At 37.9% G+C, this 11,774-nt stretch overlaps 1 non-coding gene across 1 annotated transcript; it reads right to left on the reverse strand.

Annotated features, from left to right (window-relative positions):
- Positions 1 to 490: 490 nt before the first annotated feature.
- On the reverse strand, positions 491 to 596 carry LOC143661796 (U6 spliceosomal RNA). The gene has a single exon (XR_013164848.1). It is a non-coding gene; the product is annotated as a U6 spliceosomal RNA (small nuclear RNA).
- Positions 597 to 11,774: the final 11,178 nt, after the last annotated feature.

Raw genomic sequence — 11,774 nt, forward strand, 5'->3', positions numbered from 1 at the left:
GAGCAAAGAAGGTGATAATTCATTTGAAGGACAAATAACCCAACATACAAAGACCAGGAATAAGAAATTTTTAAATAAGTCTGAAATGTGAACCTTTTAGGAGGATCTTGTGGTAGATCACCTTTTACAGCATTCCCAGAAAAAAAAAAAAAAGAGATAAAGAGATTGTAAAGAAACTAATGAGAACAGGTGGTTTAAATGCAATTAGACTTTTAGTGGGCTTTTGCTAAAAATCCTTCAGATGAGGCAATTAAATAAATTGGTATGTTTCAGAAATATGTGAATATCTAAAACAAATTAAGCATTGACATAAGAGACAGAAAAGTTCTATCAGACATAAATGAACAAGTCACAGAGATAAAACTGAGATACAAAGACAGAGAAAAGGTACCAGCTGTTGAAGGAGGACAGTTCTCCAAAGGGGGAAAAAATTAATTTTGGTTAATTAGAAGTAGGGGAACAAGACAAGGTTATTTTATTATGAATAATGTTGAATATTTATGAATTAACATAACAACATGACATCCTTGTGCAGGGGACATGCTAATTTTTCTGTATCATTGCAATTTTAGTATTTGTGCTGCTGAAGGAAGCACATGCTGAATATTTACACAAATGTTTGGACAAATGCACAATTCAATTAAAGTGTCACGAAATTAGGCACAACCTTTAGACTTGCACATGATCCCTATCTGCAGGACTTACTGTCTGAAAAATCAAACTAAATGAGGTTACAACTGATTTAGGGACAAGCAGGGACACATTAACATCCCAGATAGGAATCCAGGCTGATCAGCAATGATGAGTCTCTTCCAGATGTTCAGGACCACAGCAGCAGTGGGGGATGACTTTGTCGACATTTGGGGTAGCATGCCAATGGTACCTCAGCCTATTCAAAAGGGGACTAAGCATGACTGCTACAGACTGTCATAAATGAATAGAAAATTCCTTAATAAGGGAGCTTGGGGTTCTCTCCCATTATCCATTCTTGCCTTCTTCTTTGTAATAGAAGTGCCATTGACCATATTTCTAAAACTTCCTTGTAATTAGATGAACCATGCTACTAAATTATGACCGATAGAATGTACATGAAAGTGTCATTTAAATCCTCCAGAAAGTATCCTTAAAGGGAAGGGGCATAGTTTTCTCTCCTTTCTTCTTCTTTCATGATAGTAGGAAAGCAAATGTAATGACAGGAACTCCAGAACTCATGCTGGACCACAATCTCAGGAATGAAAATTACACATGAAAGAGCCACAGAATAGAAGGAACCTGGACCCATAATCCCATGGGCTGACTTGCCAGTTCTGCCTGCCTGTGTCCAGAATCGATGCAAGGTGGAAAGGACCTTCTATCCCACCTAAGCCAGAATTTTTATAGGCTCCTGTCACATACAGTCAAACCTAAACCTACATAATACAAATAATTCTAGAATGAAAACATCATGACCCCAAAATGGAATATTTTATTACTCATGCTATACTCAGAGTATTCAGTTTAGAAAAAAAGTCCATAGTTGAATTCATGTCAGAAGAAGAAATAAAAAATCTGGCTACAACACTAAAGTATACTTTTTTTAAATTGATTTTGGTTTATTTTTTGTAACTTAATAATACTGATCCAATGTTTCCATCTCTCCATTCTGTTCAACATGCCCAAGAGTCCCTATAGCCTGTCTCTTGGTTTTCAATTTTCTACTGCAAACATCCTAGTTATTCCTAACTAGGAATAAAACAATCATTGGAAAGTACACCTTTGTACATTTTCAATATTTCCTTCCCTGAATATATATTGTTCTTATGCCCAACACCAGTGAAACTTAGAAGCCCAAATAAATGTGTCAATAATTGTACTTAACATGTATTGAGTGATACCTTGTGCCATGTATGTGATAAATTCTTTGTTTTGAGAATTAAATGAGAAAAAGAAGCAATCTAATGAAATGGGAGATATTATTACCTCCTCAGAGAAAGAAAAAGAAAATAAACAAATTAAGACACTTGCCCAGATGATACAGCTAATAAAACTGGTACCTGGTTTTGAACTCTAGGCAGTTTATCTCCAGAGTCAACAATAACCACTATGCTAAACTGCCTCCCTAAAAGAGCTGGAAATCATACTATATGATTTTAATCAGCACTTGTTCTCAGGATTCTTTTTAGGATCACTCTAATATTTTCTAGACAAATGTTTTCTGAAAATGTGATCCATAGAGCACTGGTGGTCCCAAGGAGTCCAACAAGTAATTTTCAGGTGATTTATTTCAGAAACAAAAGCAATGGAACATTCTTGTTCACATTCATTTAATTAACTCCTCAAGATGGATCTTAAGTGGCCATAAAATGTTCAACATTTCTTACAATGAGAGGTAAAGTCTAATTCCCCTGGCCTTTGAAATCGAGATGGTCTTGGTAAGTCACTTGGCCAAATAGAACATAGCAGAAGGGACTTTCTAGGATTTCCAAGGATAGTTTATTAGAAGTCTTGAGCTTCCACCTGGGTCTCCTAGGCTAGTTGCTCTTGAAGGCCTAAGTCATCATCAGAAACCCACCTTTCCTGTTTTACATACCTCGGAGACCTTAAGACTATCTGGAGAGGGAGTAAGTTTCAGCTGATCCCATCATTCGGATCATTCCTAGTAAAGCACCATGAGTATGAGGGAACTGTCTTAGACCCTCCATACCAGCCGAGCCCTCATCACTGAATAATGATGGAACTGAGGAATGCCAGCCAGGGCCACCAGAAACATAAAAATCAATAAGCAAAGCCCTGGCCAAATTCTGACCCAAACTGTGAGTAAAGTACTTGCTTTTAAGCCAGTGATTTTTGGAATTGTTTGTTACACAGCAATAAATAACCAGAACAAGATAAGTTATAATTTTTCACAGAACCCCTGTAAGAGTCTTACTAATCAGTAACTCTAAATAGGTCACATAAATATTTCAAAGACAGCATCTGTCAGTTTATGTTGGCAAATATTTGTTGACAGACTGCAGATAATCTGAGTTATCATATACATATCATTTCCGTGTAATTATTTACAATTTTTTAATGTATGCTTGTGTTGGTACTATGGTCTATCATTATGCCACCAATTCCCCAAAATGGAATGATGGCTCTAATATTGGACATGGATGGAAAAAAATAAGAAAATGTACAGATGTATACATATATATATAGAGAGAGGATGGATGAAAAAATACGGGTATGTATTTACATTTAGATAATGTAAAAGAGTACTGCCCAGAAGTGTACCATAAATCAAGTTGAATCTGACTTCAGGAAGACCAAAGAAAGTGAATCTGTATACGTTCATTCAAGTGAATCTGTGAGCATGAGGATTTAGCATAAACATTCAAAACAGCAGGGTTGGAATACAAAGTGCAATGATAATTACCTGAAAATTGGGTTTTTCTAGACTGCTGATTCATTTCCCTGTGCACTGTCTGTAACAAAAAGTCAAAGAGCAACATACAGCCATTTTAGCTATTTTCAGTCAAAGCACAATGACCTTTCTGGCAAACCAATGAAGTCTGTCCAGAACAAGGACTAAATGATTATATTGGTCATGGGTCTTGGTTCAAAGCAACTGAAACTGGCTCTATCTATAATAAGCAAAATGGGGATTTGTTTGAAGGACAATTAAGTGCTTAATTCAGAATCAGTGGAAGGCTAAGAAACCAGGCTTGAAAATGAATAGAAATGAAAGCATCTCAGCGTTCGATGCCAGAAACCTTGGCTAGAACAACACCCTCCTTCCCCTCCTGAGTCAAAGAGCTGAGGAGCAAATTATGAAAGTTATCTGAGAAAGCTAGGTTACTATGGATTTGGAGATGGTTGCTTTAGAAACCAATCTCCCTGAATTATACTTACCACCCCTGCCAATGCTCGAGCTGGCAACCACAGCCTCTCTCAACAAGAGGAAACACATTACTGAAAGGTGCTACAGTGAAGTGCAGCCCTTTTGTGGACAGGCATGCATGATGGAAAAGAGAAGATGAGGCTAAGTTGAGCATACCCACTTTCTTTTTGCAAACTCACAGATCACAAAATTCTCTGCTTCCCAAGATGAGTAGGAATAAGAATGTGTGACCAGAAAGGCCAGAAAGGTTTCTCTACATGGAACCATGAGATGTGGGCCTGAGTGTTTACTGTGGCAAAGGTCATATGGCAGAAAATTCTGGTCCTTGTGCCAATGCTGCCACAGCAATTGCCAAGAATCTGACCTTCACTTTGCCATGGCCTTAGTCCTTCATGATTCACATCAGGCCCTATATCCCTATTTACTCAGCCACCACAAGAGGCCCTGGACTCCTAGGCCACACCACCTCACTTGGATGCTCACCCCATATATCTCTGTGCACTGCATGTGATGGGCCAGCTACCACCCCTCATACCTTGAAAACCCCCAACCCCTCAAGTAATGATCTACCATCAGCAAAATTCCTTGCAACGTAAATTTTCTCTCCAAATATCTTCACCGTCTATTCCAAACTAAATCTTCCTATCTTTCGAAAACCTAATTGAATAGTTGCTGTTTTTTTCCAAACCCAAAGACAAGCTAGTAGTGGCTTGTCATTTCCTCAAATTTTTATACATCTTCCTAGAAGCTCATGTCATCAGATAATTCTACCAACACTTCATGGTAGCAGTCAACTACAGATCTCACCTCTAAGTTCATTGACCTCCACATCCCCAGTAATCTTGTTTCCCACCTCAGTCACCTACTCAATGATTACAACTTAAACACTGTCATACTCATAAACACTGCACCCTCAATCCATCAGTGCATCCAGCATCTCCTATTCCCTCCCTCAAGGACCCAAACTTCCAAAATGATTCCTGAGAACTACCATCTACTTATCCAATCACCTTTACTGTCCTTTGCCCCCCTTATATTTTTGTTTTCCTCCTAAATTGACTTCTATTCCATGGCTTGTCAATATAATCACTCTTTGTGTATAATCTCAGTGCACACTTACTCTCTGTACTCTAATCCCACAGGACTGGCAATTCCCAACCCTAGTGAAATTCAGCTCTTTTCCCTATCAATACTTGCTCCCAAGAAGTGCATGTGACTTAAGAATACCATAAAAAATTTTGATGCTATTCACCCTGAATTCGTGACACACATCTTCAGTGGGCGTTTGTTCTGTCTGACAGCCCTGCTGTGTTCCCTGGTCATTTCTCTTTCCTACTTCTCCTCCCTCTTCAAACTGCAATGTTCTCTCACCTCTCTTGACTGACTACCTTACCTCTTTTCTAAGTAAAATAAAGAAAATTGCTTAGCATCTCATGACCAAATATGCCAACCTATCTATAACAGCAAAAATCCCATATTCTTGGCCTTCTTTCCTGTTACAGAGGATGAAGCACCCAGCAGTAAAATACAGTTTTTAAAGTTTCCCTCATCTTTAAAAAAAAGACAGACTAGACTTAACCTTGGTGCATGACTCTTTCCAACCACATTCCTATTTCTCTTTTCCCTTTCGTAGCAAAACTCCTTAAAAGTATGACCTACACTTACTATTTTCATTCTTTGCATTCTCTCTTTTTACATACCACAAACAGTCTTTTGTTCCTATCACTCTGAAATAACCAAACTTTCAAAGTCTATCAGTAACCTTCATCTTACTCAATCCATTGGTAAATTCTAGGCACTCATCAACAGAATTTGACACAATTGATAATGCCCTTACTGCTCCTATCCCTCTTCCATCTTTCCCCATTTGGATGCAAGAATATCACTCTTGGTTTTCATTCTGCCTTCCATTCTGCTCCCTACTGTTTTCTTTGTCGATTCTTCCTCATCTCCTTGATCTCCAGAAACGAACATACCCCAGGTCTTCAAGCTTCTCTTCATTCAGTCCCTAGGTGATCTCACCCAATCCCATGGTTCTAAATGACTTTCATCTGCTACTGATTCCTAACGTCCCAGGCCTGACCTCTCAACTGCACATCAGACACATTTTTATAAGTCCTTAAAATTTACATCGGTTTGGGAAGTCCAGTAGGGGTCTCAAGCCTTAACGTATTCAAAACTGGTTTCTTTGATCCAACCTTACAAAATAAAAACCTGCTTGTCCTCCAACTCTCTTCAGTTTATCATGTGAAAAAACCTTGGAGTCATCTTAACTTCTCTCTCACATCCACATTCGATTAATCAGCAAATACTTCTGATTCCACCTTTGAAATATATCCAGAACCTAGGCTTGTCTCAACACTTCTGCCATTTAATACCATCACATGGTTCTCAAAGTGTGGCCCCTAGATCATCAGCATCATCACCACCTAGGACTTTATTTGAAATTAAAATTCTTAGGCCCCACCACAGACCCACTGAATCAAAACTGGTGACAGAGTGCATAGATTAGGGGAAGGCTTATTGTAGATGTTTCTAGACTGTAAGATATTACAGCAGTCACATCTATTCATGAGTTGTACTGGTTATTTCTAAATTATGAGATGCTGAGCTCTTTGTGTATAACATGGTTAGTTCCTAGAATTTGGAGTTTCTGTGACACCTAAGACTCAGAGCTAGTGTTCTGCAGCTATGAAAGTCAGCATTATCCTATACAGCAACTGTTCAAAATGCTGAAAAGGAGATCGGACTTCAATTAGAGATATGAATGAAGCAGGTCTGGTTAGGATTAAGGTATATCACACCTTATGGTATTAAGGTATATATTAATGTTTATCACTCCAATGGATGACATTGACGGTGTTTTAAAACTTCAACTTTTGTGTGAGACCAAAGGAAGAGATGTTTATCTGGTGCAAAATTTATATTTTCTGCAGCATACTATCTAATTTATCTTGTATAGTCAATTTATTCAAATACAATAGTTACATGAAAACTTGAATAGAGAGTGAGATCTTATTGGTCTGTACAGGTTAGTGCGATGCCCTGATATATCCCACAGTAATGTGGGCAGAGAATTAAAGTTTTTGAAAAGTCCCCTTGGGGGGCTGGGGAAAAATTTGGAAATATTACACTTCCCCATTGGAGGAGCTCCTGATAGTCTCACAAGCATTGAGGACAACTACCAATTTAATAGGTCGAACTCTCAATCTTGGGGTTCATCCTTATGAAACTTTTTCCTGCAAAAAAAGAAGCTAAGCCTACTTATAATTATGCCTAAGAATCACCCCCAGAGAATCTTTTCTGTTGCTCAGATGTGGCCTCTCTCAGCCAACTCCACATGCAAACTCACTGCCCTCCCTATCACGTGGGACATGACTCCCAGGGGTGTAATTCTCATGGGCAATGTGGGACATGACCCCTGGGGATGAGTCTGAACCTCGCATCTTGGAAAAGAGAAGTGTTCCTTGACCAAAAGGGGGAAGAGAAATGAAGCAAAATTAAGGTTATGTGGCTGAGATATTTCAGAAAGGGATGAGAGGTCATTCTGGAGGTTATTCTTATGCATTATGTAGAGATCCCTTTTCAGTTTTTAGTACATTAGAATAGCAAGAAGGAAATACCAGAAACTGTTGAACTGTATTCCAGCAGTCTTGATCCTTGAAGCTGATTGTATAAGTATATAGTTTTTATAGTATGACCATGCGATTGTGAAAACCTTGTGGCTGACACTCCCTTTATCCAGTATATGGGCAGATGAGTAATGAAACAAGGACAAAAACTATCAATAAATAATAGCGGGGATAAGGGGCATGGGATGCTTTGGGCATTCTTTTTCATTCTTATTTTTATTCTTATACATTTTTTTGAGTAATGAAGATATTCAATAATTGACTGTGGTTATGAATGTACAACTATATGATGATACTGTGAAAATTGACTGTACATTGTGGATGATTATATAGTATGTGAATATATCAGTAAAATTGCATTTAAAAAAGAAACCGGTGGTGGAGCCTAGCAATACATGTTCTAACAAGCCTTCCAGGTGATTCTGATGGTAGGGTTTGAGAACCACTGCCTTTGACTAAGTCACCATCAACTTTAATCTAGTCAATATATCCAGTAGACTTCTATGAGGTCACACTGCTGCAGCAAATTATTCTCTGCACAATGGTTACAACGATCTGACATCTACATGTGAAAATGGAGGTCAGTTCATGAACTCATCTCCTCAAATCCCTCCATAGTTTCCCCACCTCGCTTAGAATAAAATATAACTCCTTACCATAGTCCACAAAGTCCTACATAACCTTGCCCCATTATCTCTCTGATCCTGATCTTCTACCTTTACCCCTCCAGGAATTCTGGCCTCATGTCTGTTCCAAAGGTAAGCCAATAACATTCCCAACTAAACTCTTTGTTCCGATTGTTCCCTCTGTTTGTATCTCTCTTCTGCCAGATATGTGAATGCCCCAGCCCTTTACTTTAAGTGTCTGCTCAAATGTCACCTTGTAAGAAAGGACTTCCCCTCCACCTTGTCTAGGAAACTATAACCCACCAGTCACTCTACCACCATCTGACACATAAATGCTCATTTATCACCTATACCCTCCCATCATAATGTCAACTTCATGAGGACAAGGACTTCATTTTGTTTACTGCTGTCTTCCTAAGTGCTTATAGCAGCATATAGTAAAACAGATATTTTTGAAGAATGTAAGGACATGGTTCAGTAAAAATTCAAAGTCCCAAGAGACAGCACTTGATTGGTTGACCTCAGTCATGTGCCAGCTACTGGGTGAGTTAGGGTGGAAAATAAGAATATCTGACCCCTTGAACTTTCTTGGGGACATTATCTACTATCAAATCTATACCAAATGGGAAATTCTCCAGCTCCTAATAGCAAGAAAAGTGTCCTGAGGAATTGGGACAGCCAAAAGGAAAAATAATTACTACAAAATTCTCTCCAATAAAGAACTGATGGGATTAAGTCAGAGAACAAATGAAAACTCTGGATAGATCAAAGATGGAGCAAAAAAAATAAAAGATACAAGTCACATCATTGCTAAGAAGCTTTAAAAAGCAACCCAAGTGTTAGCAATAAATATTGTGCATGAAAAGAAAGTAGAATTGGTACTATCAAGTGACGGAGTAAAATATCCCATAAAATCCAACATATATGGTAGATTGAGTAAAGGCCCCCAAGATACCCTGGTTCTAATTCTTGGAACATCTGAATATAACTTCATATCACAAAAGACTATGACAATTTGATTAAGTTAAGGATCTTGAGATAAGGGAGGAGGTTATCCTAAATTACTTGGATGAGTCCTAAATGTAGTCACAAGGAAGGGAAGAATAGAGAAGCAGAAAGTAGCAATGTGACACTGAAGATAAATGCTAGGCTGCTAACTTTGAAGATGGAGAAAGGGGCAACGCCAAGGAATGCAAGGAATATGGCTCTAGAAGCTGGAAAAGACAAGGAAATAGACTCTCCCAGAGAGCTTCTAGAGGGAGCCAATTCATTCATTTCAGTCCAGTGGAACTGCTTTTGGAATTCTGGGATCTGTAAGAGAATAAATGTGCTGCTTTAAGCTACCAAGTTTGTGGTGATTTGATACAACAGCAACCAGAAACTAATACGACATACATACAATGTGAGAGCAAAGTTGCTACACACGTGGATATATCAGTAGACATTTCATTTTAGAATTGAACAGAACTACTGATGTTCAGTTTGAATCTGTTTTTGACATGTGTGATTCACGTATGAGATAGATGTACCCAGTAACTTTGTACTTTAATGTTGAAAATCCCTGAGCAGAATGCAGACTACAAAAGGTACATTGGAACCAGTACTAATCAGCATCAGCTATGTATGCAGCAAGGAAGAACATCATTAAAGGAATAAAAAAGCTTCTCCTGAATTTTATACAAATATGGCTTTATTCAAAGAAAGGTTTTGGTCAGTATCCCTTGATTTGGTGTTAAAGGAAATAGTATGAAAGGAAATATGGCAAATGTAAATATGACAAATTGAAGCCACTGAGCATAGTTCAGTGACTATGGGAAGAAATAAGCATGGATACCAACTCTGCTTGTTCAGCACTGGATTTTGCTGTTGAGTGAGAAGATACTTAGGAGTTTTTTGGTTTTTAATTAAAGAAAACTATTTCTTCATGACATTGACAACTACAGTGAAGAGTGTATTCTATATTATGTAGAAATAATAATCTGCTTTCTTCTGAAAGATCTCCCCATACTTTCTGGATTTATATTTCATCCAAAAACTTGTATTAGCTGACAGCACCACCATATGACAGTTACCACCATATGACATGATGACTATGATCTACAACAGTGAATTTAGGATTTTGTGTTGTAGAAGCATAAAAGGAAGAAGAAAATAAACCAACAGGATGTGAAATGTGATCTCCGACTTTGGGTAGCTGCGATTTAATTACTATACATATTTCAAACACTAAATATCCCATTAATTTAATAAAGGAAAAATGCTTCAATTTTGTATTTTTTATTTATCTAAAATAAGTACTTTGAATATATATTTAGGTACACATTATGGCAGTGTAGTCTGTAGATGTCAAAGGTTTGACCCTAAGGCAATTTTGTGATTCTGTACAATCTGGCTGATCCCTTTTAGAAGGAATTACCAGCATAATCATTTTCTCCACAGTAGATTGCTCAAAAAATTAAATCGCAGCTACTCAAAGCCAGAGATACTGAATGTTTGTAAAATTTATTCCAGAATCGCTCATTTCCTTCATCTTCCCTTTACTTTCATTTCCATTTCCTTGCCATACATTCTCTAGCAACATTAGCTTTATACCTTCTCATTTACTTTAAGTACCTTTGGTTATCTGCCCAGCTTCTGATCTTCATCTTTGTTCTCTGAACCCCAGATAGACAACCCCCCCGGAAAAGTGTTTTTATGGCAACCTCTAAATGTCCTATGCCTGAGCACTTTACTCATGGGCCCTCTCTATCTTGGAGAATCATTCAGATCCAAGATCAGCAGTTACATTTAGACTATGATTAGATTCATGGACAGTGATGATATTGTAGAACCTGTCCTTCTCAAGTAGATGGAAATTAACAAGCAAGCTGCTAATCAGTTACCAAGTACATTAGTTATAATAGACATTTAAATAATCCTGAGACATTAGCTTATTAAGGTAGCAGGGCTAAGTCTGGTATCTAATTATAGTCAATAGTAGAAATCCATGAATTTTCTTTAGTTTATTTATTTATTTCTCATGGGCTGGCACCAGGAATCAAATCTGGGTCTCCAGCATGGCAGGCAAGAATTCCACCAATCAGATGTACTTTCACGAAATTTGCATTTAGTGCTGTAGCTGTATGGGGAGAGAGAAGGCGTTCTGCAAATAATAATGGAAGCAGCCGGTTCCAGGATTGTAGTACAGGCCTGGTGTCCCTGTAGCCAAAAGTTGGGGCTCTGGCTTCCTCATTTCTGGATTGAAAGGCACTTGGTAGGATTCTAGAACCAGAAATCTGGTCAGCAGTTTTCTGATTCCCTGGTTTTCTTATTGTAAATGACGTAGCATTTCCCTTGGCAGTCTTAAGTGTTCTAGGAGTTGTTTTGGAAGCCTAGTCCAGTGTCCAGCAGACCGTTGTTTTTTTAAATATTGATAATATGTGCCAAGTCCAAGATGATACTGATGTCTTTTGAAGTTATTCATCTATCCCTTATTCATGTGTTCTGTGTCTCAGATGAAGCAATGAAGAGATAAAGCAGATAAGAAATATTCATTTGCTCCCAATTTTATGAAAATTGCTAAGGACTATCATTTCATAAATCTGCCAAGTTCATGATACAGAAGAAACTTAGAACTTCATTTAACATTCCAAGGTAAACTGGTATGACTATTAT

Source organism: Tamandua tetradactyla, chromosome 17 (assembly GCF_023851605.1).
Source record: "Tamandua tetradactyla isolate mTamTet1 chromosome 17, mTamTet1.pri, whole genome shotgun sequence".
Classification (NCBI taxonomy): Eukaryota; Metazoa; Chordata; class Mammalia; order Pilosa; family Myrmecophagidae; genus Tamandua; species Tamandua tetradactyla.